The sequence below is a fragment of the Sciurus vulgaris genome (genome assembly GCF_902686455.1).
Source record: "Sciurus vulgaris genome assembly, chromosome: 3".
Taxonomy (NCBI): domain Eukaryota; kingdom Metazoa; phylum Chordata; class Mammalia; order Rodentia; family Sciuridae; genus Sciurus; species Sciurus vulgaris.
The window spans coordinates 31,995,088-32,008,015 of NC_136463.1; positions in this window are offsets into that span (position 1 = coordinate 31,995,088).

Consider the following 12,928-nt stretch of genomic DNA (forward strand, 5'->3'; position numbering starts at 1 on the left):
CAGTCTTTGGAACAGTTTGAAAATTTTTGTTCACATCAGTTCAATGGGTGATGGAGCAAGGAATAAATGTTCTGATTTGTCAGATTTTTGCCTTGTTTCTTAGTAGCTGGAATACCTTGCACAGCTTGGTTTCTTGACATCAGAGATTGAGTTGCGTCTGTGACCTGACTTTGGGTTTCAGTTTTTACCTGAAAATGATCTTGGCTCTAAAGTCTGTGTCTAGCAGTTAGGTAACAGGAGACACAGGTAACAGAGAGCTAAGTACTTGAAGTACACTATGCAGGTAACAGAGAGCTAAGTACTTGAAGTACACTATGCATAGTACACTATGCAGGTAACAGAGAGCTAAGTACTTGAAGGAACAAATAAGAAGGGCCAGGACAATTGATTAAAAGAAAGGCTGGTCAAAAGTCACTTTTACTGAGCTTTGCTTGGCTATGTGGATAAGGTATGGAATCCAGAAACTGCAAGAAAAGAAGAAACTCAAAGAATATCCTGAAATACTAAACATAATTAAGCAAATTTGAATGAAAGAGTATTGACTTCATCAATCCAGACTCATGACTTTAGATGTCCATAATGTCAGTGACTTTCTTGTTATTTTCTTACATCTTACACTCCTAATTTTTTTTCTGAATATAAATTAATCCATTCCAAATACTTGCTGTCTGCAAAATTACTTTCAAGTCACATTCCTGAACAACTAATAAACAAATACAAGCATTCATCTCTTTAATGGCTCTTTGTACCAAACATATCCCATTCTGGGGCCTCCAAACTCCAAACAGACTAGAATTATAAGACTGTATAATTACAAGATAATAATGTTATTTATAGCTAACACTTGCAAGTATCTTACTAAATCCCAAAGATTGTGTTATATACATTATAATTTTTAAAATATTTAATCTTCTCAAATCCCCATGAGATAGAAACTCATATACATATTGTACAGATGAGAAAAATAAGGCTTAAAAATTGTAATTTGTTTAAAATTATTTATACTTTGTTTAAAATCACGCTGATGGATCCAGGATTTGAATCCATGTCCATCTGATTCTGAGACTTAAGCTCTCCTGAATCAGGAGCACAAGGGTGGAAGTTTTTTTACTACTCCAAAAGCATCATGGTGCTGATAATCTGAATACCATGGGCTACAGCAATAGTGTAGAAGGAAAGAGACCAATCATTTTCTTCAGCCTCACATTTATAATTATTATCACCATTGTCATTATGGTAGATATTTATTGAGCATCTAGTTTATGTCAAGCATTATATGTTAAGCATTTTAATTCTGTTTTCCTCAATTCCTGTTTATACATGAGAAAACATGCTGGAAGAAGTGGATCTGGGTTTTGTGCCATTGGATTGGAAGTTTCATGACGACAAGGATTGTCTTTTCTTACTGTTTTATTCCAAACACTCAGCACTTTGCCTGGCCCAGAGAAGATGGCCAACGTAAATGTTGAATGCAGTTTGACTACACAGTGTCTGTAGACCATTTAATTTTTCAGGAGCTGCAAATAATAGTCACAAAAGAAACAAGAATTTATGTGAAAGGTGGACATTTTTGCTTATGAATGGATGGAAATCAGTACTGGTCAACAGGAGGAGAGAAGGACAGGTCCTCAGGGGGGAACTATACAGATCATGTTCAGGTTACAGTATAAGCAATTTAGAAGTTTTGTTAAAGGAAGATATGTAGAAAAGAAAACATGTAAATATGTGTCAAATTGAAATGTATGAAGCATGTATAAATAGTATAAAAAGAAAAAAATTGGTTTGTAGTACTTCAGTATAAGCAAAAAAGAAGATGTATACTTAGAGTAAATTTAAACCCACGTCAAAATAGGAAAAGAAGTTTGGATATAAAACATTTTAAAAGACTCATGCATTAAAATCTTTTCAGAAAATGTTCACAATAATAAAGGATCAAGTAGTGCTAATTTGTGCAACATGGTCCTTGATTTATAATGGGATTACATTCTGATAAAGCCATTGTAAGTTGAAAACAGCATACATTGAAAATGTATTTAATATGCCTGACCTACTAAACATCATATCTTAGATATATAGCACACTGCAGAGGTCATTCACCCTCATTGTCATGTGACTGACTGGACATTGTGACGTGCTGCTACTATACAGCATAGGACGAAAGGATCCTACCATATACCACCAATCAGGGAAGAGATCAAAATTCAGAGTAGGTTTGTACTGACTATGTATTGCTTTCACATTATCCCAGAGATGGTCTGCCAGTCAGGGACCATCTGTATTTGTTTATGAACAAGCTGACCAGTGGAATGTTCATTGATTATGGCCGATTAAGATGTGGAATATAAATGAAATGCCATTATAATCTCTGATCACACAAAGATTCATTTTAATTTCTCAAAAAAAAAAAAAAAAGAAAAATTTTGTCTGTGGAATCTCCCCAAATTCTTTTGGGAGTAGGAAGACATAAAGGTAAATATATTAAAAAGGGAATCTCAAAAGCATAAAATCTGTAGTTCCTTTCCTTAATATCACAAGTGAGAAATTTTGAGGTAGTAGAAAGAAAGCTCTCAAGCCAGTTAAAAAGGCGAAGTCTTTGAAACCAAAGACAGATATGCACGGTCACACAGGAAAAGAGAGGGCAGTAAGGTGAAGAGCTATGTGGGGGAGCCAGGCATCGTGGTTGTAATCCCAGTGACTCTGGAGGCTGAAGCAGGAGAATTGCAAGTTCAAGACCAGCCTCAGCAATTTAGTAAGACCCTGACTCAAAAGAAAAATCTAAAGGACTGGGGATACAGACTGCTTTCCCAGCATGTGCAAGGCCCTGGATTCAATCCCTATAATGACAAGAAAAAAAAAAAAAAAGTCGGAGGATGGAGGTATCTTTTCACAGACAGGTTTAGGACCAGCCAAAAGACTCAACACCTCATAGTCTAGTGAGATTTTCTTTTTAAGGTGTCATATGCTAATAAGAATGTGGAGGAAACTTCTACAATCATTATCTGCCCATTTCCTAAACCTTGGGTATCTTTACCTGGGTAGCAGATGACTGCTGTGTTTTACAAGATGTTAATGACTTTAGGTTTCTGTAGTGTAGTAGTTATTGTGTCCCCCTAAGAAGATGTTAATGATTTTACACATATTTTATTGTGCTTTAAGAAGTACCAAATTCCTAGCTGGGCATGGTGACACATGCTTATAATCCCAGTGACTCAGGAGGTTGAAGCAGGAGGATCTTGAGTTCAAATGCAGCCTCAGCAACTTAACGAGGCCCTAAGAAACTTAGTGAAACCCTGTCTCAAATAGAATATAAAAATGGGCTGGGGATGTGGCTCAGTAATTAAGTGTCCCTGGGTTCAATCCTCAGTACCAAAAAAAATAAATAAAAAGAAAAATAAAAAAGAAGTTGCAAATTCCTTTCTGAAATATAAAGGGTGGGCTGGGGAGATAGCTCAGTTGGTAGAGTGCTCGCCTCGCAAGCACAAGGCCCTGGGTTCAATCCCCAGCACCGCAAAAAAAAAAAAAAAAAAAAGTATGAAGGGTATTAATCCATGAATAAACTAAAACATAACTAAGAGAGAAAAGAATAATATAAATTTCTATCACATTATCAGCACTTCAGTGCCCAATGGGCAGGAAAAGAAACATACAGTAGAATATTGTCTGGCCATGAAAAGGAATATAATACTGATACATGCTACAACTTGGATGAATCTTGAAACCATTATGCAAAGTGAAAGAAGCCAGTCAAAAAAGTACATATATTACATAATTCCTTTCACATAGAAGTCCTGAACCGGAGACTCTATGGAGACAGAAAGATTTGCATAGGGCTGGGAACATGGGGGATGATGGTTTTGTTTTTGAGATATAGAAAATGTTCTGAAGTTGACTGAGATGATGGTTGATCATATCTGTGAATATACTAAAAACCACTGAACTATATACTTTAAGTGGATGATGTGTATGTATGTGAGTTACATCTCAATAAATCTGTTAAAAAGTTGCATGCGTCATCATCCTCAAGCAGTATTCGGCAAAGGTATTCTTTCTGCTCCTGTCTGAAATCTCCACAGATGGCACTGACACCCTACTCCTCCAGATTCTTGGTTGCCAGCAATGTCAGATTACCTGGATCTGCCATCTCCAGGCTGGATGGCCTTAGTTTCATCCTCTGCAAAATAATGCAAATGGAACCTCCCTGCTGGGGTAAGTGCTTTAGCAAGCTCAGGGCACATTATGCATGCCCTGCTAACCAGAGCTGGCATTATTGTTCATATTATTGCATGCACGCTTGGGTTCTCTGAGGCCAGCTTGCCAAATGAGGCAGAGTCTTGGGGATGCTTCCTACAACTCTATTTTATAGACACCCTCAGAAATAATTTGTTAAGTCCTTTCTGTTGGAAACTGCATTTATTTTAGGTGATGTTTGATAGTATCAATTAATGGTAACCCAAAGATGAGAATGGGTGGGTCCTCACGGGTGTGCCCAGGAGCGACTTCCTATATTTCCTGTTGGCTTTATGGCTCCTGTCTACACAGAGGAAAGCTTGGACTGGATGCCGATTTGCATGAAATTCAGATCTGTCTACTGAATGCGAATTTCTGTCCAGTTCAGATGTGCATTCTCCAGAGGAGAGGTTTTCTAATTCTCAAAGGAGTTTCTGATTTTCTGAGTATTTAAGAAACTGATTTGGAGAATGAATTGAGACAGAAGATTTCACTTTTCAAACTTTTTTTTTTTTTTTTAACCTATCTATAGGCATTTTTTCACAAAACTGGTTAAGAAAAAAAAAAACTGTAATAAGCCCTGTTTTTGATTGATTGGTCATTATGTTCTTTATCCATCAAAATAAGTGTTTGGTTAAGTAATTTATATGAAGAAGAATAACTAATTTCCAGCAGTGATGAATACAATTTTTTTTTCCAAGTGGATGCCAGAGACTATAGAAATGTGTCATTATAAAGGACTACAAGACCGATTGCAATTTTTCATGCTTATTATCACTACCATCATATACATCATCAGTGGATAAGATTTCAGTGCTTAAGTAATTTATTGGTAATGTGATGTAAATAAATTATATGTGTTACTCAAACACTGAATTCATAGAAGGTACCTGTTTTGCTGCTTTTTCCTCTACTGATTATGCACACAATATTTACAAATATGCCATTGTAACTGTTCCTGGGAAGAAACAAAGTATGTTAGGGTCTATTGTCTGGAAAGCAGAAAATTTAATAAAAACTCAGTAATTTTAGGAAACCTTGATTTTGTTCTTTGATAAATAGTTTCCTGAACTGTAGGAAATCAGTCTACTAATTGATAACTGGGTAACTGATATAAAATAAGTGGAGTCACACTATTTCCCTAACATCATTTATTCACACATTCCCTGGATGTCTATTTCCTGAGGGCTGCTATTTCCTAGAACAAGGATAAAACAGTGACCAAAAGAGAAGAGGATAGAAGATCTGCTATAAGGTAGAAGCTCTGCTATAAGGTAGAAGCTCAAAAATGAACTTTCTGGGCACCATTAAGGAGAACAAGTCAGGCTGAACCTGACTCTTTATATTTTATCCAGATTAAAACATTAAAAAAAGTATTTATCTACAATTAGTTCCTACCTTCCTTCTTCTGCTGTTGGACAAAATTATTGCACCCAGAAAAAAGTAAATGCATTATTCAGAGTTGCTAGACTTTATGTAACTGGGATGCATTGGAAACACTGGTGCACGATTTGAGGTTGATTTTCAGAGAAAGTTTCCATGAGTGTGGGAAGCCGTCCTTATTTAGCAGAATCAGACGAGGTTGAGCCATGGGACACAGATGTCTGTCTTCTAGGAACTGCTGGGAAGCATGTGGCGCTGCGTGGGAGTGGTTCCCTGTCTCCTTCTGGAATAGTCCCCCTAAGAGAATGTCCACCCCTAACTCTACCCTATCCTGTGGAAGAAGCTCCTCCCGGTCCTGCCCCCCTTTACATGTATGTTATAAATAAAAGAGAGTTGGGTTACACCATGTCATTAGATGCCAGAGCTGGCATGGCCAGACCCGTCGCACCCCCTCTCATTTAAAAAGAGTATTGACTCTTGTGTGTTTATTAATTAGATAAGTTTAGGGGTAATTGATTGATTTACAGCCAACACCATCCTCCAGAGTTAATCCTTTTCTCATCCACGCGGGATGTGGCAGAGAGACCCCCACACATGAGTTTGTACCAAAGAGAAAGGGCACAAAAAATTGAAGTCTTCCATAGGAATTAGAAAATGTATGGCTTGTTTCTAAGACAGGAGCAAGGAGAACATCTCTCAGTAAACACCTCTGTCATTTAGATGGAGAGAAGTAACAGAAAAGGCAACTAGCGAGCTCCTTGGGACTTCACTGCTTCCATCCTGTGACCTTCTACAGCCCAGCTGGACATACCTCTCATGTCCTCCCCAGCAACCCAGGAGCCCCGCCACAAGCCACTTGCAGGAGATCTTTACAGTACTCATAAAAATATCACTCTAAGTCTTGGTCCAAGAACTTTCTGGGCACCATTAAGGAGAACCTGACTCTTTAATATTTTATCCAGATTAAAACATTAAAAAAAGTATTTATCTACAATGAGTTCCTACCTCCTTCCCTCCCTCCCTCCCTCCCATCCGTCCATCTTTCCCTGACTATGTTTAAGCTCCTTGGAGACCCAACAAGTCTGTGTTTTTTTGTCATAGTATCTTAGCACCTAGCAGAATGCCTAGCATATGGATATTTAATAAATAGTGAATGAATGAATGAAATGAATGAAATAAATATCTGTGGAGAGTCTCTTATGCAAAAGAGTAGTGTTAGGCCCCGGGAATTGGGGTGGGAAGGGAAGTGGATTCATAGATGAGGTGACAGTCCTGTGTTAGCGAAAGTCGATGCCCTCCTATTCATCCAGTATTTGACCTGAGAACATGGCCTCTTATAAATTAGAAATGCAAGGTTTGTGTTGATTTTTTTTTTTAACCACATTCTAACTATGCATTTGTTTAAATTACTGAAACCTTCTAGAGTCTCACTTCCTTGTTTCTGAAATGGAATGCTACTTACCTGTCCTATCCACCAGGGTTGTTGTAAGGATCAATTGATTTAATGTGTCTGAACACCTCTGTAAACCAATAAGCTAGTAAGCTATTTTGGCCTAAATAGGAGACAATCAAATGAAAACACTAGTAGATGTAAGAATAAAGTGATCATGCCATGAAAGAAGTTCAAACAATACACCATGCATATGAACAGGACTACAAATTCAATATTACAATCTTCCATTTTATAGATGAAGACACTTATTCAGAAAAGTTAAGAGACTTGCCCAAGGTCACACAGCTAATAAGTAGTTCGGATGGGATGAGTGGATCTCCTCTTTTTTTGTCTACTCCAAATCCTATTCATAAATGAACATGGAAATAAATTAGCTGAATATTGTCATTGCCACTTTTCTACCATTTCTTGATGTCGTTCTGGGTTTAAACTTAGATTCTACCAAAAAAGGGCATATTTTCTTCATATTCTTAAGGGATTTCAAGTGGGTGTTGGGTCATGAATCAGAAGAGAAGCTTTCGTGTCTATTAAATAGTAAAATGAAGTTCAAATTCTGGAAAACCCTTGCATCTTTGGATCAAAGAGACAATTAACTGGATTTCTCATTCCAGTAAACAGGCAGTTAGCTTCAAATAAATGACAGCTAGAGTGCTGTATTATGTCTTTCTTCCAGTTAGGACATCTTCAGAATAAAGATGTCATGTTGCCCCAGGAGAAACACAGCCTGGGAGGAAGACAGGGAATATTAAGCATGTCCATCAGTGTGAGCTCAGCATGTGGTCAATAAGTGCTGTTTTTATTCTCTGATGGATTGACCTTGTGATCTGGACCTGGGTCCTCTATGTGGCATTCTGGATCTCGGTCCCTATAGATGGAGAGGCTGGAAGGGATAAGACATGTCCCCAGAAAGCCTGCCGGTGGCTTTCTTGTGCCACTCAAGTTTAAAAGAGAACATTCCAAGTCAACCTTTGGGGGATTAGGTTCCTGCAAATGACAGCAATAGCCCAGGTGACTTGGCACTTGGCCAGCTGGGTCCAGCGCGGTGCCTGGGGGTTCCTGTTCAGGAGGACTCCGTCTGTACACTCTCTCCTTCTTTCTTCAGATTCTCTGAAGTCATGGCATGCCCCTGACCACTGTTCCTTTCTGCTACTGTATTTTGGATTGTTGGTCAGTGACCTCAGGCCCTGTATGATTTTGACGGCCTTTAGAAAGGGACTCTCTACTCATTGCCAATTGCCTGCCTATCTTTACTCTTTCTGCCCAGCCATTGCCTAGCAGGTGTTCCCAGCTTGGGTAAAATGAGTGCATTTTATCATTCCACTTCATGTACTTTCTTGGTATGTTAGCAGCACTTCCAGAAGATTCCTAGAGAACAGAGACTGCCTATTGAAGGACTCTGCCATTTACTCATGGCAACCTCGAGCAAATCATTACTATTTTTGAGCTTCAGTCTTCTCATGTGTATGATAGGGAAGGTAATTACATAACACCTACCTCACATCTCATCTTGAGATCTAACTGGTTAATATATTTAAAGCATGCCTGGCACACAGGAGGTATTACGTGAGGGTTAGATTAAGAAGAAGGAAACAACAGTGAAAGTTGTCATCGGGCTGAGGATATAGCCCAGGGATAAAGCACATCCTACATCCTTAGCATAAGCAAGGCCTTGGGTTTGATCCCCAGCATAAAACAAAACAAAAAAAGACAAAAACAAAAACAAAACCAAAATCTTTCATTGACTGATGATGGTTTTCATACCTCTGTACTATTTAGCCAGGCATGGAATTATATACACATCTCTAAGTATATGTGTATACATACATATGTATATATGTTCAGTGCTGTAATATATATATATATTATATATAAATATGCTGTAATGTATACACACGAATTTATTAAACATTAAATTGAATATTAAGTTGTAATCCAAGAGAAACTCTGCTGTAAGTTTTCAAAACTTAGAGAAACACCAAATGGTGAGATGTAATCGCATTTGTTCTCTAGGCATGATCATGAATTAGAAGTTGTTTCTGACACCAAGGGAGGATCAATTTACCCTTGGAGGTCTTTTTCGTCCTTAGAGGCAGTGGCCTTTGCCATGTCATTGACTACTCTGATTTGCCATGTCATTGACTACTCAGGGGCTAGAGATTCTGCTCTGAGCTGTGCTTCCCAGGATTCTGTCAGAGGGAGTGAGATAACATAGGGATGGTAATAACAGAAATAGTAATTTCGATAGTTTCAGTGCTTTCTGTGATTGAAGCTACACTATCCATGCATTATCTCACTCGATTCTAGCAGCCTGATGAGGTAGGGACTACTCTCTCCTGTAGGTCCTAAGAAAGCTCCAAAATCAGGTAGCAAATATGGCATGCAGCCTGGACTCCAGTCCAGCTCTCCTGCTCTCCCAAGCCTAGGCCCTCCACACAGCAAAACTGTCCCCTGCTTCGCCCACCACCCCTTGCCCAGCTGACCTTCCTTGGACAGAACTTCATCTGGTTTTTCCCTTCTCTGGAAAGAATATATGCTCCACAAATCATCGTGGACCACCTGTAGACGTTGTAGAAAGTGCAGGAAGGAGTGTATATTCCATGCCACAAAGCAAAAGACTTAATTAAATCCCCTTTATATTTCTGCCCACCTCTCCCCAAATTCTGTCTTCCCAGTAGCTACTTTCCCCCCAAAGTCCTTTCCATGCAGTAATTCAACTCATGGAAATTTTCATACCCATCTCAGCAAACAAAGTCCGCAAAGTCAACAGAACTACATTTCTTAGAAGGAAGTAGGATCCCTCATCTGCCAGTTGGGCATGGATTCTCAACCCCAAACCACCATGTCAACATTTCCTGCCAATGACCCAGAATCCCCCACCTTGAAAGAATCCAAATAACCAGAACCGTACCAATGCCTTCCGTATCGCTCACATAATGGTTAGCACTTTTGAGCACCTACTATGTGCTAGCAACCGTGTTGTGGGCTTTATACACATTATCAGTTATTCTTCAGTAGCTGTGATACACAACATCCTAAGACCAGGCGAAACGTGCCAAACGATGAGATGAGATGGAGTGGCAAGGGAACTAAGTGGAGGAAGGGGGCAAAAGCACAGCGCGAATCTGAAGCCAGGCTGTCGGTGCTCAAATTCTGGCTTTTTCATTGCCTGCCTATGGGGCTATCGATAGATTACCAGATCTCTGCAGGTTTCAGTGTTTTCTCTTACTCAAATGAAGCTCATCCAAGTCCCTCCTTCATGGAGCTATGAGGACAATTAAATGAGATATTTATTGAGAGGTCAGCGCACGGCTTGGCATTGAATGTGAAGTGCTCCATGCAAATTATTTACCATTATCATCAATAGCAGCAGCAGCAGCTGTCGTTGCCCTGTGTATTTTCCATCGGTAACTCTTGTCTCTCTGTGCCTTTTCTTCTATCAAAAATAAAAATATAAAAATTAAAAATAAAACCACCACTTGGGGAAAGGGAATAATAATACTTTGCCTTTCCCAAGTCACAAGAATGAGGATGAGTATGAATCTACCCTGAAGTTTATAAAGAACATCATTCTCAAGATGCCCTCAGTGAATCAGAGTTAAGAACGGTTCCAGGTCCCTGTGCTTGCGAGAGGAAGTTTGTCTGTAATTCCTAAGTCCGTTTTCCAAGTAACACAGTTCAAGCGGAGCACATCTCCTCTCCCCAGAGACCAATCCATAACTGTCATTTGACACATTTACAGCCCACTTCCTTCAAACAAAATGCTCATTGAATGTTGTACAATAAACCATTTCCTCATCTTGAGGTTGAACAACAGTGACCCACAGGTTTCTTCTCCCTTTCAATGAACTAAATACAGGGGTTTTTTTTGTTTGTTTCCACCCCACAGCTTAACTAACCCAGATTCCCACCTCATTCCCAAAGAATTAACTCTTTCCTCTCAAGAGGGCATAAACTCTATGGGAGCTGTCAAGAATGTGTTCATCTAAAACTGCAAATGTAATGAGATAAAACAAACTGGTTTTCTCAGAGTTTGCCTCTGCTTCCCTCTCTTAAAAAATGTTCTGTCTGAATTTTGCATCAGCGTGTATAATCGTGATAGCACCTTACGGGGGTGGCTGTCTCCCTGCTCTGCTGGGTTCAGGGCTTAGTATTTACCTAAAGTTCTTAAGAACTGGAACCCTGGACTACTCTCCTCAGGCACTTTAATAAGTCCCACCTTGGCGCTTCTTGCAACTCAGCCAATTTTGGTGACTTTCTGACTCTGAATGTCTTGCTTCTGACATGGGGACAATGGACACCTGCCTGCTCTTCCCTACTGGTTTGCTTTAGAGCGTTGGTCAGGGAGCCACAGGACACAGATTAAAGTCCTGATGCAGAGATGTGTTGGCTTTGGAGCATAGGCAAATCAGCCTAGCTTTCTGAGTTTCCAATTCCCGATCTACAGAATAGGCTCCCTTGATTCCCCCATATGGGGTGTTGTAAGAACTAAGTGAGGTAATAAATACAAAAGTTGGCATTTCTCAATGGCTGGTATATGAGACAAGTCAAACAGTATACATCGAAGTCTGTCGTCTTCTCTGATCCTCTCATATCTGACTCCTTAGGGCTTCCATATCCTCCAGATGCTTCTAGGGTTGCTCTTAGCCAACTAACTTCTTTGTTGTTAGTTATACCCCTTTAAGTGCACAGTGACCTTTGCTTTCGATGCCTGAAAAATGATTTGGGTCAACATTCTATGTCAATTAAAATACATGTAATGTGTTTCCCAAACCTTCCATGTACATTTCTACTAGAAAAAAATCAAGTGCAAATGCGACATCTGGCTCTCATATACAGATGGTTGGTGCATCATTGCATCTTTGTCAAATAAAGCTGATGTGTGAAACTTCACATAGCTCAGTCCACATGTGCTCTGTTCTTTGTTAGAGATTAAAGAAAAACTGATGGAAAAATAATCAGCCTATGATGAAATTATTTTCTGAAGTCACAGTAATTTGTGTTTTGCCATGAGTTGAATCAATTGATTGCTCTGAGTAATTCTTTGTTGAGTTTTTCCATGTGGGTGGCACTGTTTACAATTCTGTGGGAAGTTCAAGAAAACCATGGTGTAGACTCTGCTCAGAAGGGTAACATCATAAGTTCGATCTTTTTGTGGAAAGAATGTTAAGTGATGCATTGCAAATTCCTAGGCCTGGGTTTTCTAATTGAAGTCTAGATTCCCAAACTCTGAGTCTGATGGTTGATTTAAAATCAACTGTAATCCACTGCACATTAACTAAACATGTTCACTTATGGGCCATGGATGACCCATGGTGAATGAGATTTAATCCTTGCCCTTTAGAAGTTACAGATGAGTAACTGGATAATTATAATTATTTTTGATCAGTTTAAAGGTCAGTCCTATGAGAAAAAAACTACAGACACGCACATGCAGAGCTAGGGTAGAGTTTAGTACCAGTTCACAGGTCAGTTTCCTCCCTTAAACTCCCCAGCACTTTATCTGAACTTCCACGATGGCCCTTTTCCATTTTTGCATCCTACACAAATATTTGTAGAATGAATGAACAATTTCCTTACCTTTTCCAAACACAGGAAGCTGCTATCTGTAGCTCAATACTTACTGCTCAATATCTGATCCTGCATACTATTAGCCAAGCTGCTAGCTGAGTGATAAAGTCCCATGCAACCCTGAGAACTCACATCTTTGCATGACCCTAAGCGGGGCAGAAATTCAATGAAATGAGTAGTTACCTTATCACAGAAAGGAATCAACCTTTGGAATTTTAAACATGGCTGAGCTGGCTTCATATCATTCTGCAGGTCAGATAAAAACCAAGGATCTTCCCAAATATGAATCCCTTCCCT